A 19,820-nucleotide genomic window follows, 5' to 3' on the forward strand; every position below is an offset into this window, starting at 1 on the left:
GCAAGGTCACCTAATCACCTGTGCCCTACTGACCAAGCATCACCCTTCCTGCCTTAAAAGACTATTATGACAGATGGAAATCAAAGTTATGAACCAAATGAACTTATGATACATTCGGCAGTGGTGGTCCAGTGACTGAGGGAATGATGTCTGTGTGCACATGCCTAAAACCCAGGAGAAAGGACAACGATCAATTAGACTGTACTGGGTAATATGGAACTTGAGCATAACGTAAATGATATGGAATAAGGGGTGGATACTGTCCTGGCTTGGGCTGAAATAGAATTAATATTCCTTTTCAGGGACTAGATGAGTGCTGTGTTTTGGATTTAGCTTTGGGTTTGGTATGAGAAGAATACTGATAGCACACTGATGTTTTCAGCTGCTGCTGAGATTTCAAGGACTCTCCGACTCCTCATGTTCTGCCCGTGCGCAAGGGCACAGGGAGCAGGGAGGGAGCACGGCCCGAGCACCAGACCCAAACTGGCCAATGAAATATTCCATATCATGGCACGTCATGGTCACTATGTAGAGGAGGGGTGGTTGGGAAGGAGCTCGCTCTCTCGCTTCTGGGATTGCGATTGTGGTATCTTGGTATCTTGGGGTCGCTAGCCAGGAACAGGCTGGATATTGGTTAGCGGGTGGTGAGCAATTTATGTGTGCCTGTTTATGTATTTCCTTTTTTTCCTTTTATCATCATTGTTCTCATTTTATTGCCATTATTAAACTGTTCCTATCTCAGCCTGCGAGTCTCCCTTCACCCCTCTAATTCCTTCCCCCATTCCCATGTGGGGAGGGGGAAGGGAGGGCGGTGGTTGGTTGCTGACCAGGCTCAAACCACGACATTTACCTATGCCAGGACTCATGGCATATAGCTGTCTTTATGGAAATTAATTTGGTCAGGAGAGGATGATGAGTCACCACATGCCCTGGGGTGGGAATGAATGGACACACACAGAGTGAAACACCCTTGAAGTTGACGTCCCCCAAAAGCAAAGCACTAAATCAAGGTACATGCAAGCAAGGACTCTGCAGTGCCCTGGGGGTCAGTGTGAACCCAGTGGGCATGGGAAGGGGAGACTGGAGAAGTGCAGGAGCTGCCTGAGGAGGCCCAGGCCCAGGACTCTTGTGCTGTGCTGGGGAGCAGGGCTGGTGGGGGAAGGGAAGGGTGTAAATGCAGTCGAGGTTAGAGACAACCTACCAGATGAATGCAGCAGAGCTAGAGACTGACTGGCCTCTGCTTCCTCCTGCCCTTTTGGCCAGCATCAGCCCTGGTGCTTGTGGGAAATCTGACCCCCCTGTCTGACCTCCAGGAGCTGCTTTGCCCTTCCGAGGAGCTGGAGCTATGGTTGAGTGCCCAGAGTGCTACAGCACCCTGTGGTGGGCACTGCCCTAGGGCCAGGGCAGGTGGGGAGAGCTGGGCTGGGCTGGAAAAGTCCTGGAAGAGGAAACACCAGTGATACCCAACTTTACCACCATTATTAATAAAAAGGAAACCAGTTTCCTACTGACACTCATTACGCACCAAGTCCCATAGCTCTTGCCACAGCTGGTCTCTCAGCCAAGCCCTGTCTCAGACAGCTCCAGCTAGATCAGGTGCTCATGGGCTTGTCTTGACAAATACTGAAAATATTCATTGAGTGAGATCCCACCAACTGGCCTGGGTCCTTGCTGCAGTGTTTGGCTCTGAGGGATTTCTCAGAACCCCAGCTCTCTCAGCCACTCCTTGTCCATAATATGCTCCAGGCCCCAACCATCCTTCTGGCCTCTGCAGGACTCACTCTAGTCTGTCAGGATCTTTCTTGTGCTGGGGAACCCTGTACTGGTCACAGCAGTCCTGATGTGGTCCTGTGATGGGTTAACTTTGACCAGCAGCCAGACAGCTACCCAGCTGCTCACTCAGACAACTCAACAGGACAAGAGGAAAAAATAAACCAGAGAAGCTCATTGATCAAGATGTGTGTGGGTCAAAGGAGAAACCAGAAACAATGAGACTGTGGTAGGTGTTCAGTTTGGTTTACCCCATCCAGTAGCTAAGCACCCACAGAGTAATTTGCTCACTCCCCCTTGCCTCCCACCACCCCAGCAGGGCATGGGAGGGAATTGGAAGTGCAAAAGCAGGAAAACTCATGGGTCAAGACAAAGAGAGTTTAATAGGTGAAGCAATATCTGCGTGTGCAAGCAAAGCAAAATGGGGAGTTCATGCACTACGTCCCATCAGCAGCAGTTTAGTCATTGCTAGGAAAGCAGGGCTTGGGAATACAAATGCCATGACTACGAAAATCTCCCCTTTTTCCTCTTTCATTGAGTTTGAGTTTGGTTTTTTTGTTTTTTTTTTTTTTTTTTTTTTTTTTTTTTTTCTGAGCCTGACATCGTATGGAATGGAAAATCTCTTTGTTCCTTTGGGGCCAGCTGTCTCAGATGTGCCCCTGCCAACTTCTTGTGTACCCTCAGCCTACTTGCTGCAGGGGAAGAGTGGGAAAAAGAGAAAGCCTTCATGCTCTGCAAGGACTGTTCAGCAACAGCCAAAACACTGTTGTGTTATCAGTGCTAGTTTAGTAACAAATCCAAAGCACATCACTCTATGGGCTGCTATGAAGAAAATCAACTCTATCCTAGCCATTTACAGGTCATACAGCCAGGGTGAGGAGTGAACAATGTCTTAATTGAATGATTGCAGGAAATCAGTGGATCACACAACCTGGCTCTTCTAAAGGACATGGTTTCCTTGGTATTCACTGGTCATGTGGGACAGCAGCATGCAAACCACCCAGGACATTTCTTGTGGTGTTTGTGGAAATATTCTTAGCACAGATGGCGAACAGTCCTTTCAGTCTGCTCACCTGGACCTGGTATTCCCAAAAGAGCTGGTCAGGGATGTGAATACCATTGTCAGGGTGTGCCCATGAAATCCTGGTCTCCCAGATCCCCAGGGACGTGGGGAAGGAGAGGAGCAGAGCACAGGCCCTGGACTTCAGGGCAGGAGAACTTGGCCTCTCGAGGGCACTGCCAGGGGGGATCCCATGGGCGCAGTGTCAGGGCACTGAGAGCATCCATAGGCCTCCATCGACCCTGGCCAGCCCAACCTTGGGTCTGGGCCCACACCTCTGTCCCTGGGCCCAGGAGACCATTGAAGCCCAAGCCAGAGTTTCAACACCAGCTTGATCTACGCAGTAGGTGTACTGGTTTCCAGACCAGCCACAGACACAGCCTTGCCTGTCAATGAACCCTGTTGATTTGGGCTTTCAGTCTCACTTCTCAGCTTAGTTCTTTATGGGGTGTACAATGAAATGACACTGTGGCCTCCAAGTGCCACACCCCCGCTGATTCACAGAGGCCTAGGGCTTTTCTGCTTCCTTTCTTCCCATCACTTGGTCAGGCTTTGGGAGGAGAAGAAGGAAAAGTAGGACAGGTTTCTGGGTACCAATGACTGAATATGGAGAGCAGAGCCTTCACAAGTGAAATAATCAAAAAACTATGTTAGTTCAAAACTTTCATTCTGAGCTCCTTTCTCAGAGGCTTAAATCTTCAGCAGCAACATGGAAGCTCTGAGATCCCTCCATCTCCCTCTTTTTTAGTAATTAAGTTGATAGTACCCAAGTCAGACTTTCTTACTTTTTTATGGCCTAGAGCACCCCGTGGTCTGGAGATGTGCCAGGAATCTTACAGAAGAATCTTCTGCACAAGAAGGTGGATGTTCCCAGGAATCTCAGGAGGGATGGCATACTGATAGCTGTGTTCAGGGAGCTGGTCAAATGTCTCATCTTCAATTCTGTAATGGTGGCTTAGATGCCTGGCTCATGTGTAAACTCTCTATGTGAATGCTGACATTTACTGAGCTACCTGGTCTGACCTCAGAGCTGGCCCTGCTTTGAGCTGGGCATTGGACTCAAGGCTTCCTGAGCTCCCTTTTACCCTGAATTGTCCTATGACATAGAGGCCCTCACCTCCATCTTAGTCTCTTCTTGTAGGGCATGTTGCAAGGCACAGGCTCATGGAAGGATTGGTGGGGAAGAGACTTTGAGGGGTCTCTAGTCCAGCCTCCAGGCTGGCTGCAACTTAGTAGAGCTGAAACCCGAAGCACTCCAAAGGTGGAGATCACAGCAATGCTCCTCCTAGTCCATTATATTTTTCCTGAGGCTCAGCCTAGAGCTCCCAAGAGATAGTTTGTAGCTGGTGCCTCTGTCATCATTGGCCAGTGCAGAAGAGAGCTTGGCTCCACCATCTCTCCAGGTAGCTGTTGGCTTTTATTAGGTTGCCCTGTTGTGGGAATATAATGGAAGATACACTCAGAGGATTGTGAACATGCTCAAGTGACTTGCAGCTGAGGTGCCAAAACCCACATATATGACACTAATTGTGGTTTACCTCTGTGTGCTTGACAGTTAGAATGTCTGTGCTTAGATAACAGAGGCCTGTGAGAAACACAGAGGCACCTTATCGAACATCCTTGAGATTCCTGCCCTGCTGTGGGAAAGATCAAAGCACAATGGAAAAGTAGACCTGTGAAAATCCCAGATATATACAGGCAAAAGCAGCAGGCCTGAGCTCTTTTCTTTTTGATGTAACCATTCTCCCAATAGATACCATGTGGGGTCTAAAGAATTTTTGATGTCTATTTTCCTAACTTCTGTCAATTTGTCCACTTTTTGGTTCCAGTTTGTGGCTGGTTGAATGTCATATGCATGAGCTTTCACCCATCCCATTTGCAAGGATGTTTTTCTGGCTACGTCTAATCGTAATCACCAGTCTTCAGTTCTCCAGATTGGGCATCTATTCATCTCCCAATTTAGGGCTTCTCACTGACAAAGCCATTGTGTGGCTGTCCTGGTTTGAGATCAGAGGGCAACCAAACACCACACAGGGACTCAGTCCCCTCATCTCCTCTAGCTCTGGGAAGGGGAAAATAAAGCCAAAAAGATTTAGGAACTGAGATAAGGACAGGGAGGGATGACTCACCCATTACAGTCATGGGCAAAAGACAGACTCATTAGGGGAATGAAACAGAAAAGGCCCAAACAATAGGCCTCAAACCAAGGTTGACTTCTGAGTGAATTCCCCGACCAGCAATCAGCATCTTATCATCAGAATGAAGCAACCAGCATCTTATCAGCGTGAAAATGCTGCAACCCTGGGAACAATCCCTGGGAACTATAAGTAAACAATAGGAAGTAACTATAAATCCCAAATGTAAAGAAAAACAGAAACTCCTCAGACGTGCCCGGATCCTGGCCAGATCCAGACATGCCTGACTGAGGCATATCAATCTACCAGCTATCTCCCCTGCATTCTGTATAGACTTGTTTGTTAAACTGTATAACAGCCGGGCCCTCTCACAGCACAGACGCAGACCTCCCTACGAGCGGACGCCCTGCGTGGGACTTCCCAGCTGCCGGGAAAGGCTCTGCGACCCTTCGCTGGGACGGGGCTCCCCAGCTGGTGCACAGGGCGGGGGGATGGTCAAGTAGGAGGGCAACTGGTGATGGATCTTTCTTAATCACTATAGCTAGCTTTATGTAGTAATGACTAGGTGCATTACCTTGCTTATTCTTTCTGCTGCTTTAAACTAAAGTAAAATAAGCCTACTTCTTTAGCTTGGTGTCTGTGTTCTTTGTGTTAACCCCGTCAATTGGCAAAATAAATTTGGCGTCACAGACAGGATAAGAACAAAATGTCATTTTTAAAACCTAAACGAAATGAATCAGCTCCATCTGAAATTCCTGGATGGGAAGACCTTCCTTATAGTTCACTGGCTCTTGAGTGGGCTAAAGTCAGAGGACCATGTGAACCGTGGGAAAGTCGGCTAAAAGAAGCTGAACCACTGGATGTATTAAAATGTATCCAAAAATTATCTATCGAAAAAGGAAAAGAAATTGTGTGTTCGGGAAGACGGGGATGGGTTTTGTTAACAGCATATCAGAAACAGCACCGACAGAAAGAAAAACTGTTGTTAGAGCACTCCCACATGGAGTGACAGATGTGTGATTGGCAGAATCAAATTGTAATGTTACAGTGTCAAGACAAGTTGCTTGCTGATAAGTTGGATACTTATCAGACTGTAGCTGAAAGAGCTGCAGTAAGAGTCGCACAGAATAAGTATAAGAAAAGAAAGGGACGAGAAAGCCGTAGGAAAGTGCATGCTGTGATTGCAGAAGCAGGGGTACAGTGGGATCCTGACAGATGGGATGGAGATATTTGGGATTCTACGGGTTCTGATGAGGCTGGTTCCTCAGATGAACCTGTGGATGTAAAACCAGTGTGGAGACGGAAAACAGAATTGGGTACTAATGGGCAACAAGTAAGGAAGGATGTGATTGAGGATTATATTCAGCATGAAATAAATGATATAATTGAAAGATTTAAGCAGAGACCGGGGGAACCCCTGCTCTCTTGGATGGTGCCTTTGCATGATCAGGGAGCAGCAGGGGTAACCCTAGATCCAGGGGACTCTAGGAAGTTTTTAGTTTTGAGTTCTGACTCCTTTGTGCAAGATGCATTCCAAAATAATCCTCAGGATACAAATTTGTTAATCTTGGCCACCCAGGGATGTAATAATGAATACCCCACAGAGAATGATTGGCCAGGTGGGGAACATCCCTGGTATACTTTGTGAGATTGTATACAGCGGGTGGAGGAGGAAGGGGTGAAATTGGCAATCTTTATAGGAGACCCTGACAGAATGATGCAAGCTGCCTTGTCTGTCACTCATAGAAACCGATTGATTAAAACTGCCCCACCAGCATATAAAAATGTAATAATATCTCTCTTAATTAATGAGACTGGAAATCCCACTGATGAAATAATTGAAAAAATTATTTATAATATAGGAGACCCTGACAGAATGATGCAAGCTGCCTTGTCTGTCACTCATAGAAACCGATTGATTAAAACTGCCCCACCAGCATATAAAAATGTAATAATAACTCTCTTAATTAATGAGACCGGAAATCCCACTGATGAAATAATTGAAAAAATACAGCAGCTAGGTGATCTTGGAGAATGGGGCCCCCGAGGAAGTGCAGGAAACCGAGATACTCGGGACAGCCCTAAAGGAAGTGAGAACAGAGTTTCTCGCAAGGAAATGTTTACAGCTTTATTGAAGGATGGCCTATCTCGTGAAAAGATTGATGGTGTTCCAACTAACGAGCTGTGGCGAATATACAAACAAAGAGGGCTGAATAAGCCTAGCAGGAGAGTGCAGAGTTCTGAAACTAAGAAGCCAGGGGTAACTCAGCCTACAGCACCTCCTCCTGAGCCCCAATGGGACTTCCCATCTGCACACGGTGGGCCCTCCGCAGGCAGATCAATTGTTCCGGGGGAAAGGGGGGATTTGGAGCAGTATTCTGATTTATACCCATGGAAGGAGACTAGGGAAATTGTCCAGTGTAGTAAACAGGAATGAAATTATGGCCAAGCTCCAGTGCAATGGGCACGGAAGGACCGATGGCCTCATGCGGAGGTCCAAATATTTTGGAAAAACTGGTCCTCACAAACAGTAAAAGCCTTAATTGACACAGGAGCGGAGGCCTCCTTGATATATGGGAACCCAACAAAATTTAAAGGACAACCTGTAATTATTACAGGTCTGGGAGGAAACAAATTGAAGCTGTACAAACTCAAGTTGAAATGAAAATAGGAAACCTCCCAAAACGACTGTATTCAGTCATGATTGTCCCCATTCGTGAATACATAATAGGAATAGACATTTTGAAGGGACTAACTTTGAATCTCCCAGATGGTCAGTACCAGTTTGGGGTGAAAAATCATATCAGTATTAGAACAATTTTAGTAGGAAAAGTGAAAATGCCTCCTGTACAGATTCCTGCTGCTACTAAATTAGTGACTATGAAAAATATAGAATTCCAGGAGGGCATGAGGAGTTATCACAGACAATTAAAGATTTATTGGATGCAGGAGTATTGAAACCAGTTACCACAGCTGGGAACAATCCGGTATGGCCTGTCAAGAAAAGTGATGGGTCATGGAGAATGACAGTAGATTTTAGGGAATTAAATAAACACACCCCACCGCTTACAGCAGCTGTACCAGATACTATTACTTTAATAGAAAAGGTTCAAAAGCATTCAGGGACTTGGTATGCTGTAATAGATTTAGCTAATGTCTTTTTCACCATCCCAATTGCAGAGGAGCACTGGGACCAATTTGCCTTCACCTGGCAGGGACGACAGTGTACCTTTACCAGATTGCCAGAGGGATGGCTGCACAGTCCAACCATTTGGCATCGGACAGTGGCTGAGCATCTGGATGAGATAAAATTGCCTCTTCATATGCAAATAGTGCATTATATTGATGATATCCTAATTCAGGGAAACGACGAGAAAGAAGTGCAACAAATACTTGAACAGGTGGTAGATCATATGAGACAGCAAGGCTGGGAAATTAATCCTAACAAGATTCAAGAACCATCCCAAACGGTAAAATTTTTAGGAATTCAATGGCATTGTGGGCATCAGAAAATATTACCCAAAACCCGCACAACTATTGATATTGCCAGTTTTGAAAGCAATTGTGAGAAAAGGGGTTCCACCTCAAGTCACCGCTGTTCGTGGAGATAAAGGGTTTGGATCAACTAATTTCAATAATGGAGCTAAAGTCTGGGTCCAGAGTTCAAGCGGACCTCCTGAACCAGCTGAAGTAACAGCTACAGGAAAAGACAATACTGTTTTAATCATGAAACCTGGACAGGAAAAATGGGAATATGTTCCTGCAACTAAATGTTATCTGCGAGAATAACTAGATGTCTTAAGATTCTATCTTTTAGATCCTGCTAAGATGGATTTGCCTGTGTATCGTCATGGTCCATTTGGGAAAGGCTTTTACCCCGGGATGGCCATTGGAAGGTCCACGAGAGACACCGCTTAGGTGGCAATGGAAAAATGCAACCAAGACAAGACAACAGGATGGTTTCCAATGCAAAGCCAGTTCTGCCTGTATCATAGCCAATCTTACTTTCAGTACTCAGTTTATTGGAACATTCAGTGAATCTGTGTAAATGGACAATTTTGCCCAAAAGCTTTGATATGTTTGTAGAAATTAGTGCTAAGCATGTTTGTACAGTAACAAATGATAAAAATATTATAGAAATTTATAATCTAACCACTCCATTTTTGGGATGCCTCAGAAATGTATTCTATCTCATCTGGCATGGACAGATGTATACTTTTTATTCAATGCATGAAAAACAACGAAACATGTACTGGCATCCCCAAAGCTTAGGACTTAATAGAATCAGCTTATCCCTGACTCCACTGAAAACCATCATGGAACAATCAGAACATTTGCGACGACACCTAGAATGACAAAATAAAATTCTGTCAGACTCTGTGATACAGACTGTAATCACAAAGAATCAACTAATGTCGCTAGCTAGCCAGATGGAGAAGGAGACTGCACACCATTGGTGGGACATCTTTACTGGATATTCATCCTCTGCAACCCAAGTGTTGAATTTCTTAATACATCCTCTTGTAATATTGTTAGTTATCATTATTATTATTACTTTATATAATTGTTATGTATGGTATCATATCAAATGGATAGAGCGAACATATTGGGCTCTTCCAAAAGGGTCGTGATTTTCACTCATAAGTCAAAGGACTGATTGAAACAGAAAAGGCCCAAACAATAGGCCTCAAACCAAGGTTGACTTCTGAGTGAATTCCCTGACCAGCAATCAGCATCTTATCATCAGAATGAAGCAACCAGCATCTTATCAGCATGAAAATGCAACCCTGGGAACAATCCCTGGGAACTATAAGTAAACAATAGGAAGTAACTATAAATCCCAAATGTAAAGAAAAACAGAAACTTCTCAGACGTGCCCAGATCCTGGCCAGATCCGGACATGCCTGAGTGAGGCATGTCAATCTACCAGCTATCTCCCGTGCATTTTGTTTAGACTTGTTTGTTAAACTGTACAAAAGCCGGACCCTCTCACAGCACAGACGCAGACCTCCCTACGAGTGGACGCCCTGCGTGGGACTTCCCAGCTGCCGGGAAAGGCTCTGCGACCCTTCGCTGGGACGGGGCTCCCCAGCTGGTGCACGGGGCGGGGGGATGGTCAAGTAGGAGGGCAACTGGTGATGGATAGCCAGCTTTATGTAGTAATGACTAGGTGCGTTACCTTGCTTATTCTTTCTGCTGCTTTAAACTAAAGTAAAATAAGCCTACTTCTTTATCTTGGTGTCTCTGTCCTTTGTGTTAACCCTGTCAATTGGCAAAACAGGGAAGATAAAAAGAACATAAATTTAATACAGACACTAACAACAACACTTAACAGACAGAGAAGAATAGTGAGAAGCATTGCCACATCTTGAGAACACCTTCCCCCCACCCCTCCCTTTTTCCCGGGCTCAGCTCTGCTCCCGATATCTCTACCTCCTCCCCCAGAGTCACAGGGGCAGGGAATGGGGGGTGCAGTCAGTGCTGCTGCTTCTGCCATCTGTGGTGGGGGGAGCTTCTGGAACTTGTTCCCCCTGCTCCGGCGTGGTCCCCCTCTCACAGGAGACAGTTCTCCACAAACTTTCTCTGATTTGAGTCCCTCCCATGAGCCATAGTGTTTCCCAAGCTGCTCTGGCATGGGACACTTCCATATGCTTCAGTCCTCCCAGCACCGAACTACAACAGCAGGGGCTGCTTTTACCCACCAGGTCCTGGCCTCCTTCAGGCATAATCACCTTAAATATCAGGGGGACCCATCAGACTGTATGTCAGCATCTGCTCCACCACAGAGCTCCATGGGTGGCAGTGGGGGGTGGCCTGCCATCTCACCGTGTGATACAGGGGGCTCTGCTCTGGCGCACCTCCCCTGCCCTTTCCTCCCCTGTTCTTCCACTGACCTCGCTGTTCACATAGATGTCACAACTCCTCCTCTTCCCAGGTCCCTTCTTAAATACCTTATCTCAGAGGCGCAGCTAATTGTCTCGGCCTTGTTGCAGAGGTGGGGCTGACTTGGAGATGGGGGAGCTTTGAGAAATTTCTCACAGGAGGCCACGGCTGTAACCCCTTCCCCTGCTACCAAAAACCCCACCACTCACTCAATCCCAGGACAGTGGCACCTGCCCAAACAGCATAAGAGTCCACATATATGGTTTTTACTTCATTTTGTCTTGCCAAAACAACCGCTCTTCAGCACTGCCCTCCCCCACTTCAATAACTTGTTTACCAGTTTGGATTTCTAATACGACAGGATTATATTGCCATTTAAGGTCCACTCTCTTTGCTGAGGCATTGGAAAACCAAATGCCCTCAGCTGGGGTATCTTCAGTGAAGGGGGATGTGTCTAGAATTAGTGAAGCTTTAAATGGTTGTTGTAATGCCAGTGGGTCAGTGTTACTACAGCATTTGTAATTCAGAGATTTTTGTATGTCCTTCAGTCAATTGCATTTCATCTGCTATTCCCATTGAAGAGGTATACCATCTCCTGATTGTAGGTTTTGGTGTGACTCCCTCTGGAGGAGCAATCTCTTTCAGAATTGTGTCAAAAAAATTAAATGGTCCTCTAGTCTGAACAGCTTGTTATGTCATATTTTCTCAACTTGTTTAATTGCACAGACTAAAGACAGAAGACCTTTTCCCCACTCAGAATACCTGCGTTCTGTCTCTTTAAATGCAGTCCTGATCAACAGTAAAGGTCTTTTCAGTCCATCAGGGCCAGTTTGAAATAAATTACATTAAGTACCATGTTCTGTAAAACCCCATTCTGCTCTAATAGGGTCATGAGGATGGACAAGTCCTAGGGATTGATATGTTTTTAATTCCCGTATTATGGTTTTGAATGTTTCTTCATGTTCTGAGTCCCATTTCCACAGTTTTCCCTTTCGTAGAAGTGAATACAGTGGACGGGCAATGTTGGAGAATCCAGGTACATTTTTTCTCTGGTATCCTAAAATTTCCATTAATTGTTGTAATTCTTTCCTAGTCTGCAGCATTTGTGATTGTTTTATTTTATTTAGAGCATCTGGTGGAATTGCTGCACTTCCAGAACTCCAGCAAGTGCCCAGAAATTTCACTTCTTTGCTTGGTCCCTCACATTTTTCAGGTGCAATTTCAATTTTTCCTTCTTGCAGTGTTTGCCAAACTGTTGCTACTGCTTTTCTCACCATTTTAGGAGATTTCCCCCCAATTAGAATATCATCTATATACTGATATAGTTTTATCTCTTCAGGAAGTAAAACTGTCTGTAGAAGTTCAGCAAGTGCAGCATGAGCAATTGTGGGTGAGTGTTTATATCACTGTGGGAGTCTGTTAAAGGTATATTGGATACCCTTCCATGTAAAAGCAAATTTTTCTTTATCCTCCTCCTGCAAGGGTACCATGAAGAACATATCTTTCCCATCTAGCTCTGCCATCCAAGGATGTGCGGCAGCTTGTAGTGTAGCTGTCAAAGTTGCAATTTTGGGGACTGCAGCTGTCAATGGGGCTGTATTGACATATAAGCACCGATAATCAATTGTTAAACACCATGTCCCATACGTCTTATGAACTGGCCAAACTGGAGAATTACATGGGGAGTGAGTTCTGGAAATAATTTGTAGTGTTTCTAAATCCACAATTACTTCAGAAATTCCAGTATGTTCTGCAGCAGAAATTGGATACTGTGAGATGTTAGTGATTTTTGATTCGGGAAGTACTGGGGCTGCACGGAGTACACTCACTGTGGCAGTCTGTTGATTTTTATTAGGGTTAGGGTTGGCATTTGAGCCAAAAGACCACAAACTACCATCTAGCAAACACCAAGTCTGGCTGCTCAACACATCGAAACCCAGGATATTTTCATGATGCTCTTTGATTGCAAAGCCAAAAGACGTTAGATGCTTTTCATCAGGGAGCCATAAATTAACTCTTGCTCTTTGGCACACAGTGCAAGCTCCTGCAACTCCAGTAATTTGAACTATTTGCCATCCATGTTGGATGCCTAGCTTATCGGCATCCTGTTGTGTAATTACTGAAATTTGTGCTCCAGTATCAATTAATTCAATCAATTATGTTAATTGTTGCCAAGGACCTACAGGAATTAAAATGTAAGGGCCATTCTCATTTAGCCATTGCCCAATGGCTGTCCGGGCACTATTAGTTTTTTGGTCTTGTGTTTTGGGACTGATCCCCATGAGGGAGAAAAGGGTTATTTCTCTCTCTGGGAGCTGGCGATGGAGGAGTTGGAGTATTCGGAGTGTTACATTTTTGAAATGCTTGAATTAGACTCAGAAGAACCACCGGTAGGTTAACTCTGAATCATGGCTCTAGAAATTCCTAGTGCCAGTGCTTGTTTCCATATTTCGTTTCTCCACTCCTGGCCCTTAAAATTGTCAGTCAGAGGATTTTTGTTCTTGGGAAAAATGGGTGTTCCAGTGTGTGGGGGAAACACTGAAACATTTGGAGCTCCTGAATACAGGGCTCATTCTCAGGTACCTCAAGTGTACTAAAAGGCAAAAGGTTTCCAGGTGGCATAAATATAGTTTACTCCTTTTTTAAGTTTTCTTTCTGCTGTAAGAGAAGAAGAAAATGGGAGTTGCACACATAAGCCCACAGTCTGTGGGAGCTCACAATTCTTACTGTATATCTAGCAGTCACATTTATATCCTTATTGTACTTTCATCCACCTGCTTCCTCTTAAATAATGGGTATTTGATCTTTTTCTATTAACAAATTTCATTTTAGTCCGAAAGATCTTCTTTCTTTTGCTTGCTGCTTGCAGCAATATAATAAAAGGGAAGTGTTCATAGGGAAGATGGCTGCGAAGATTTCAGATGTACTGTGTTTCTGTTTTCTGAGATGACTGAAAATTGGTTCAGTAGGAATTTGTTGTCAGAGATGTTTTCCACCTTTAAAGCACTCTGTTTTCCCTAAGCAGCTCTCATTTAAGTGAGGATAACTAGATATGGCAACCCCTTTTGGGGATGGCTCAGTTCACTCTTCACAGAGAAGTCTCCAGGTGTACTTCGCTATTCTGTACAGGAATATTTAATTATTTCAGCTATTTAGGGAATAATAGTAATTTCTGCAAGGTTGCTTTTAATTATGCTCCCATCCGTCAAACTTTGGGAATATTTTACCCCAGTGTGAGACCAAGCACAAGTGTGAGCTCAAGAAGTCATACTTTAATGCTCAGCGTTGCATGATTTGCTGTATTACCTGTGCAAACGGCCAGGACTTACAGAGATTAACAAGTTACACAGCTAAAACCATACAGAACCTGAGAAATAAAATAATTCTGGTTACATCAACATGGACATGAAAATAGTGTGCCATTTTAAGATGGCTGAAAATTGGGAAGAAAAAAATGTTCAGTTACAACTCTTGGGGGGAAGTGAAGGGAGTAACTGTGCTCTTCATGTGCCTGTAAATTTGACGAGTAGTCCACATATTTGCAAGTATCCTTTTAGTTTAACTGCTAGTTCCTTCCCTTGATGGATGACCAGCAGGTTCTGAGTGTTTCTGGGGACTGTTACATAATGTATATGGATCATAACACTGAATATGCTCTGCAGTCTGGATAAATACAGTTTGTTGCAATGGTCCTAGAAAGCAATGGGTACTGTTAAGCAGGACTTTTTGCTCGTGAATCACCTTCCTAATTCCTGAGTTAGGTTTTGGTGATGGGTAGACTGGATCTGCGTCACTTGAGTGTGATGCTGCCAAAATGAATGATTCTTGCATAAACTTTAGGCTCCAGAGGCTAATGTGGGGGTTTTAGTGGGTGTGAAATCTTTCTCCACGTGCCGTACTGTATGAAATGGACTCTGCTGTGACTCTCTATGATCTCTAACCTGACTTTTTCTGTATGTGGTCCTCCTGGCTATGCTGTGTATTTCCAGGTCACCTGCCTGAGAAGCATAATAAGAGAAGAACTCTGCTTTGAAGCTCAGGGATGAGAGCTTCTACCATCACAACTACAGTGATCTTGCTGCTGTGAGAATTGTCCTCCATGTGGCCTCCACGTGAGTGCAACTGTATCTGTGCATTGTCTGGTTTTGCTTTAGGATTTCCTTCAATGCCCACAATTTCATGAGGAAAGAAAACAGGAAGTAAAAATAATTTGTTTGAGGCATAAATAATGAGATTGGGCCTTTAGATGTTTATGTGGTATGTGTTCTCCACCCCTAGTTAGTGGGAAGAACCTACTTGCCAAGTACCTGCTTCATAAGTATGCTGTGCAAATCATGTTATCATGGAATAATATGAGGTAGAATGTAACTTCTGAGTGAAGGCCTGTCCTAAAGGCTGGGTCTAAAGTGATAACATGCACACAGATCTGGAACTATTACCGTGCAGCTCAGTGACTTGGTGTTTATTTTTACTCATACAAAAGTCTTCTGTTTTTTTCACTAAGCACGAGACTAATGTGTAAGCTGTCCTACCTCTTTCCTGGACTGTACCTTTATAGATTGATTATTTTTTTAAAACTACATGTGAATTCATTCCATTTCTCCTTTTATGTACCCCATCAATGGAGCACATAGGAAGATGAAAGTATTAATTACCTTCAACAACTGAGATGGAGAATAAATAGGTTTCCATATTGCTGGTTTCATGCTGTAGTGCAAAGAACAGCAATCGAGCGTGCCTGTGGCAGGTGCACCCGCCCGATGACAATGTGGCTCCCTGGCTGTTGAACCTCTCCTGTGCCCTTGCTCTCAGGGCTTTACAGCAGTCGGGGCCCTCGGCCAGTACGGGCTGGTACTGCCCACAGGTCACATTCGGCTCGGGTAGAAATGGGGTCCCTGGGGGAGCCATTTGGGGCTCGTCCTCCCTGGAGCAGCGTGCTGCAGGTAAGGATCCTCCCCTTGGGTTGGGACGCTGCCCAAGGAAACTCCTTGGGGTTCCTACAGGTTGGGACGCTGCCCTAAGAAGTTCCTCGAAGGTTAAGAGTCCCTTTTTTTATTAGGTGAGTGATTGAGCATTTTAGGTTGTCTTTAAAACCCTGAAGAGCATTTTGGGTTGCTGTTAAACCCTGGAGAGTGTTTTGGGTTGTCGTTAAACCCTAGGAGTTTGTACAGTGATAGTTTGTTCTCCTCTCATGGACATCTGAACCTGCTCTTTGTATGTTTCCAGAGTGATGAATAATTGTGCTGGAAAAAAAATTTTTTTTATTGTTATTTGTTTATTTCAGAGTTTCCACAACAGTGCCCCTGATGTGAAGTGCAGAACTTGAAAAATATTAGAAAAAAAACCTCAGCGCTGTTCAGCCTTTACCTCCAGCCATGCAGCTTTCCAAAAACTATGCAGTAGATTTTCGGTCTTGTGACTTTTTTTTTGGCTGGCAGCAGATGAAAGCCCTCAGTTTCCTGGGAGAGGACAGAGCACAGAAAATGTTGGTTGCATAGTCACTAGTGGAATCCCTCTAATGCTGTCTAGACAATCTTGAGAATTTCTAAAATAACGATAAGGAGAATCTAATTTCAGTGAAGAAGAGTTCATTCTTGAGGAAGGGATTTCCTGAAACCAGTTCCTTGTAACTACAGAAACACTTGAATTTTCTAATCTTTGATGGAAAGGGAGAACAGACTTTTCAGAGTTCTTGGCAAATCCCAGAGCTGACAGCGAATGCTTAATGCATTGGATGTAGTAGGAAAGAGGATCTTTAGAACTTGCTTCCAGTAAAGCATTTTCTAAATCAGAGTAATATCCTCACTAAGCTGCTTAATAATGAAAATGATGGTCAGAGGAGTGTAGCAGTGAATGTCCTTGGAGGTGAGAGAAAAAGGCTGAAGCAGTGGAAATTAATTTTCTCAATCTTTCTTTAAGTCATTATTATCTCTGATCACAGCCCTATTTTAGGAAATTGGAAACAAAGTCCAGTGTACTTCTTTTGCACTTACAAAAGAAGAAAAAAACTCTTGGTAATACTAAACAGGAGTGGAAACAATACAGACTGACTACTATGTAGGTCACTAAAAGTCTGGATAATACAAGGAAGATGAAAGGCTACTTTAAAACTATAGCTTTAGTGTAAAAGATAAGCGTTGGGTGGTAGCCACCAAGAAAGGGAGCACCCTACCTAAATTTGAACAGTATTTGATTTGGAGCCAAGTTCAGACCAAAGTGGTACCCACTGAACCTTCAAATTCTGATAGAAAACTTGCTGCTCTCCTTCATCTGTTGTCAACTGGGAAGGAAAAGCAAAAGATGGAGCAATAGGAAAGATTTCCTTGAAGGTGCTTTTTGGTTTTGATGTAAGGGGATCCTTGTTTATTTTGGAATACTCCCTCCTGTAGGTAACATGTAATGGGCTTTGGAATGTTTGTGAAGGAATTTAGTGAGTGAAACACATTTTAAAAATATCAATATGATCTAAGTCACATCACACTAAATAATGAGTGATGAAGCACCACAAAGAGTTCGGTGTGACTGTTCACAAATAGTATATTCAATGACAGGCTTCACAAAACACTTAGTTTCCTGTTCTTCCTGTTGCTGGTTTTCTAGATCTTGTCACTGAAAAATGATGGACTAGATCCTCAGCTGGTGAAAATCTGCATATGTAATCAAATTTGCATAGTTTAACTGCAGCCACCTCAAGTACCTCTGTAGCAGTGTGAAGACTGGTTTTTAAATGGGTAAGGCCTCTGCCAGTACCGAATGCCACTACTGCAATGCATGAAAATTTAGTTTGCAAGCAATGTTGCTTGAGAAGGGTGATTACACCCTCCACTGCTTCACGGAAAAAGAGAGAATATAATGTCAGTGTAGTCTCTTAAAATTTCTCAAGGAGCTCCATGGGTAGTTAGACACACAACAACTCTTTTATTTAAGACGATTTAGCTTTAATGGGAGGTATGTGGCTAAATACCCGTGCAGCTCTTTCAAAGTATGGTAGCTGAGTAACCGTAACTGAGTGCTGTTAGAGGAAATTTATCTGATGGTCCAAACCCTGAAATCAGAGATCAGCCCAATTCTTTTTCACTCTCTAGTGCAGTAATCTTTCTTTCATGAGAGAGAGTTGTTTTTTTTTCAGGAAAATACAGCAGGATTTTTTGGTCTTCTTTGACAGCTGTAGGTTAACTTTGTATATGTGTGGCTTCAGTGTTTTCAAACATCCTTATTTGGTCAGGGAAAAATTTTTCTCCTAGATTTGACCTGAGATTTCTCCCCAGACTGTAATTTCAGTTGTCATTCCATGCTGCTTGCTTAACATTTGTGCCTTTTCAGCTGAATAAGATACTTTGCAATTGTCATAACACTATTGTATGTTAATTAAACACCAGTGCAATTAAATACCATCGGCACCTTTGCCTCTCAGAGGAGGAGGTGGCTATGATTTCAGATGCTACTTGGTTAATAGTCAGGGTGACTTCTTCCCGAGTACCAAGAAGAGCACACCCATCTCCATTTCCCGGGATCACAGGGGTGCAGGGACTTGTCTCTTGGCTGAGCGAGAGAAGCAGAACCCGGGAGTGTGGACTGGGATCCAAACCCCGCACCCGTTAGCCAGCGCTGATTCTCAGGGTGAGGGTGAGGGACTGGGACTGGCGCTGCTCTCGGCAGTGACTGGCCCCACAGACACCGCTCTCAGCTTGTCAGTCCCGCCGGCAGTCCCTGAGCTCAGCAGAGACAGATCCTCTGGTGCCAGCCTGGGCAGCTCTTCTGCTTCCAGCATCTCAAGGGGGGCTGCAAAGAAGAGGGAGACTCCCTTGTTACAAGGAGTCCCGTGGAAAAGCCAAGGGCGAGTGGGCACGAGTTACTGCTGGGGACATTCCAGTTGGACACAAGAGGAACATGTTTCACCACGAGAACAATCAGCCGCTGGAATAATCTCCCCAGGGCAGTGGTGGATCCCCCAACAGCGGACACTTTTAAGATTCAGCTGGACAGGGTGCTGGGCCACCTTGTCTAGGCCGGCCTTTGCCAAGGAAGGTTGGACCAGCTGATCCTCGAGGTCCCTTCCACCCTGGGATTCTGTGATTCTGGTTCCGCTGTCTGAGATGTGGGCGAGCAGAACCATGAACTGTATCTGACCAGTGCCTTCTACCATGTTATTGCTCTCCCTCTTGGAAATACCTTACTTGATACATTCTATGATTTCATTTGTGGGCTTTTTTCCCTTCTGGTTTTCAGGCTGAGATAATCACCCCCTGGAAGAGATGGAAAATACACAAGTAAGTTTTTAGTCTTTGGGGTGTTTTTAGTTCCTCCTCTGAGTCACCTTCTCGAAGACCGTGTCATTCATCAGTGTCTAGAGACCCCACAGAAACCAGCTTCCTAACACAGGAATTTAAATGGCTTAAGATCAGGTGGTGAATTTCTCAGAATTCTTGACAAATTTCAAGGCATGTTTCAGGTTTCCCTGCACGTGAACCTGAAGCATGCAAACAGTCTTTGCTGTCCATCAGCAGCGGTACAAAAGCCTCAAAATTTGGGTGGCAATCTAGAGGAACACCCATTTGGCTTTTGCTCACTACTTTTTGTGTAAACAGAAGAGGAACAGGGTCTATTTTTATTTGACTGTAATACCATGTTTTGGCCGGAATCTGCACAGTTAATGACTGCAGGTGAGCTGGGTTTGTGTTGTACCTTCAGCAGGGTCAGTGAGCACAGAGCTTACACAGATTAACCTGATTAGACACCTGCACATCTTTTCATTCATCAATAGGTAAGATTTGTATTTTTCTACAAAGTGTATAGTTCTTGTCTGAAACTTTCTTGTGGCAGATGCTCTTAAGTGCAGTTTTTCCTGTCCCAAAAAAAAAAAGAAAAAATCTCTCCATGGTCTTTTAAAAAGAATAATGAACAGAGGATGCCATTTTTGCCTGCTGGAAAACCTGAATGTAACACTTGCCATCCCGAGTGTTGATTTTTCT

Source organism: Tyto alba, unplaced genomic scaffold (genome assembly GCF_018691265.1).
Source record: "Tyto alba isolate M040663 unplaced genomic scaffold, T.alba_DEE_v4.0 Super-Scaffold_30, whole genome shotgun sequence".
Classification (NCBI taxonomy): domain Eukaryota; kingdom Metazoa; phylum Chordata; class Aves; order Strigiformes; family Tytonidae; genus Tyto; species Tyto alba.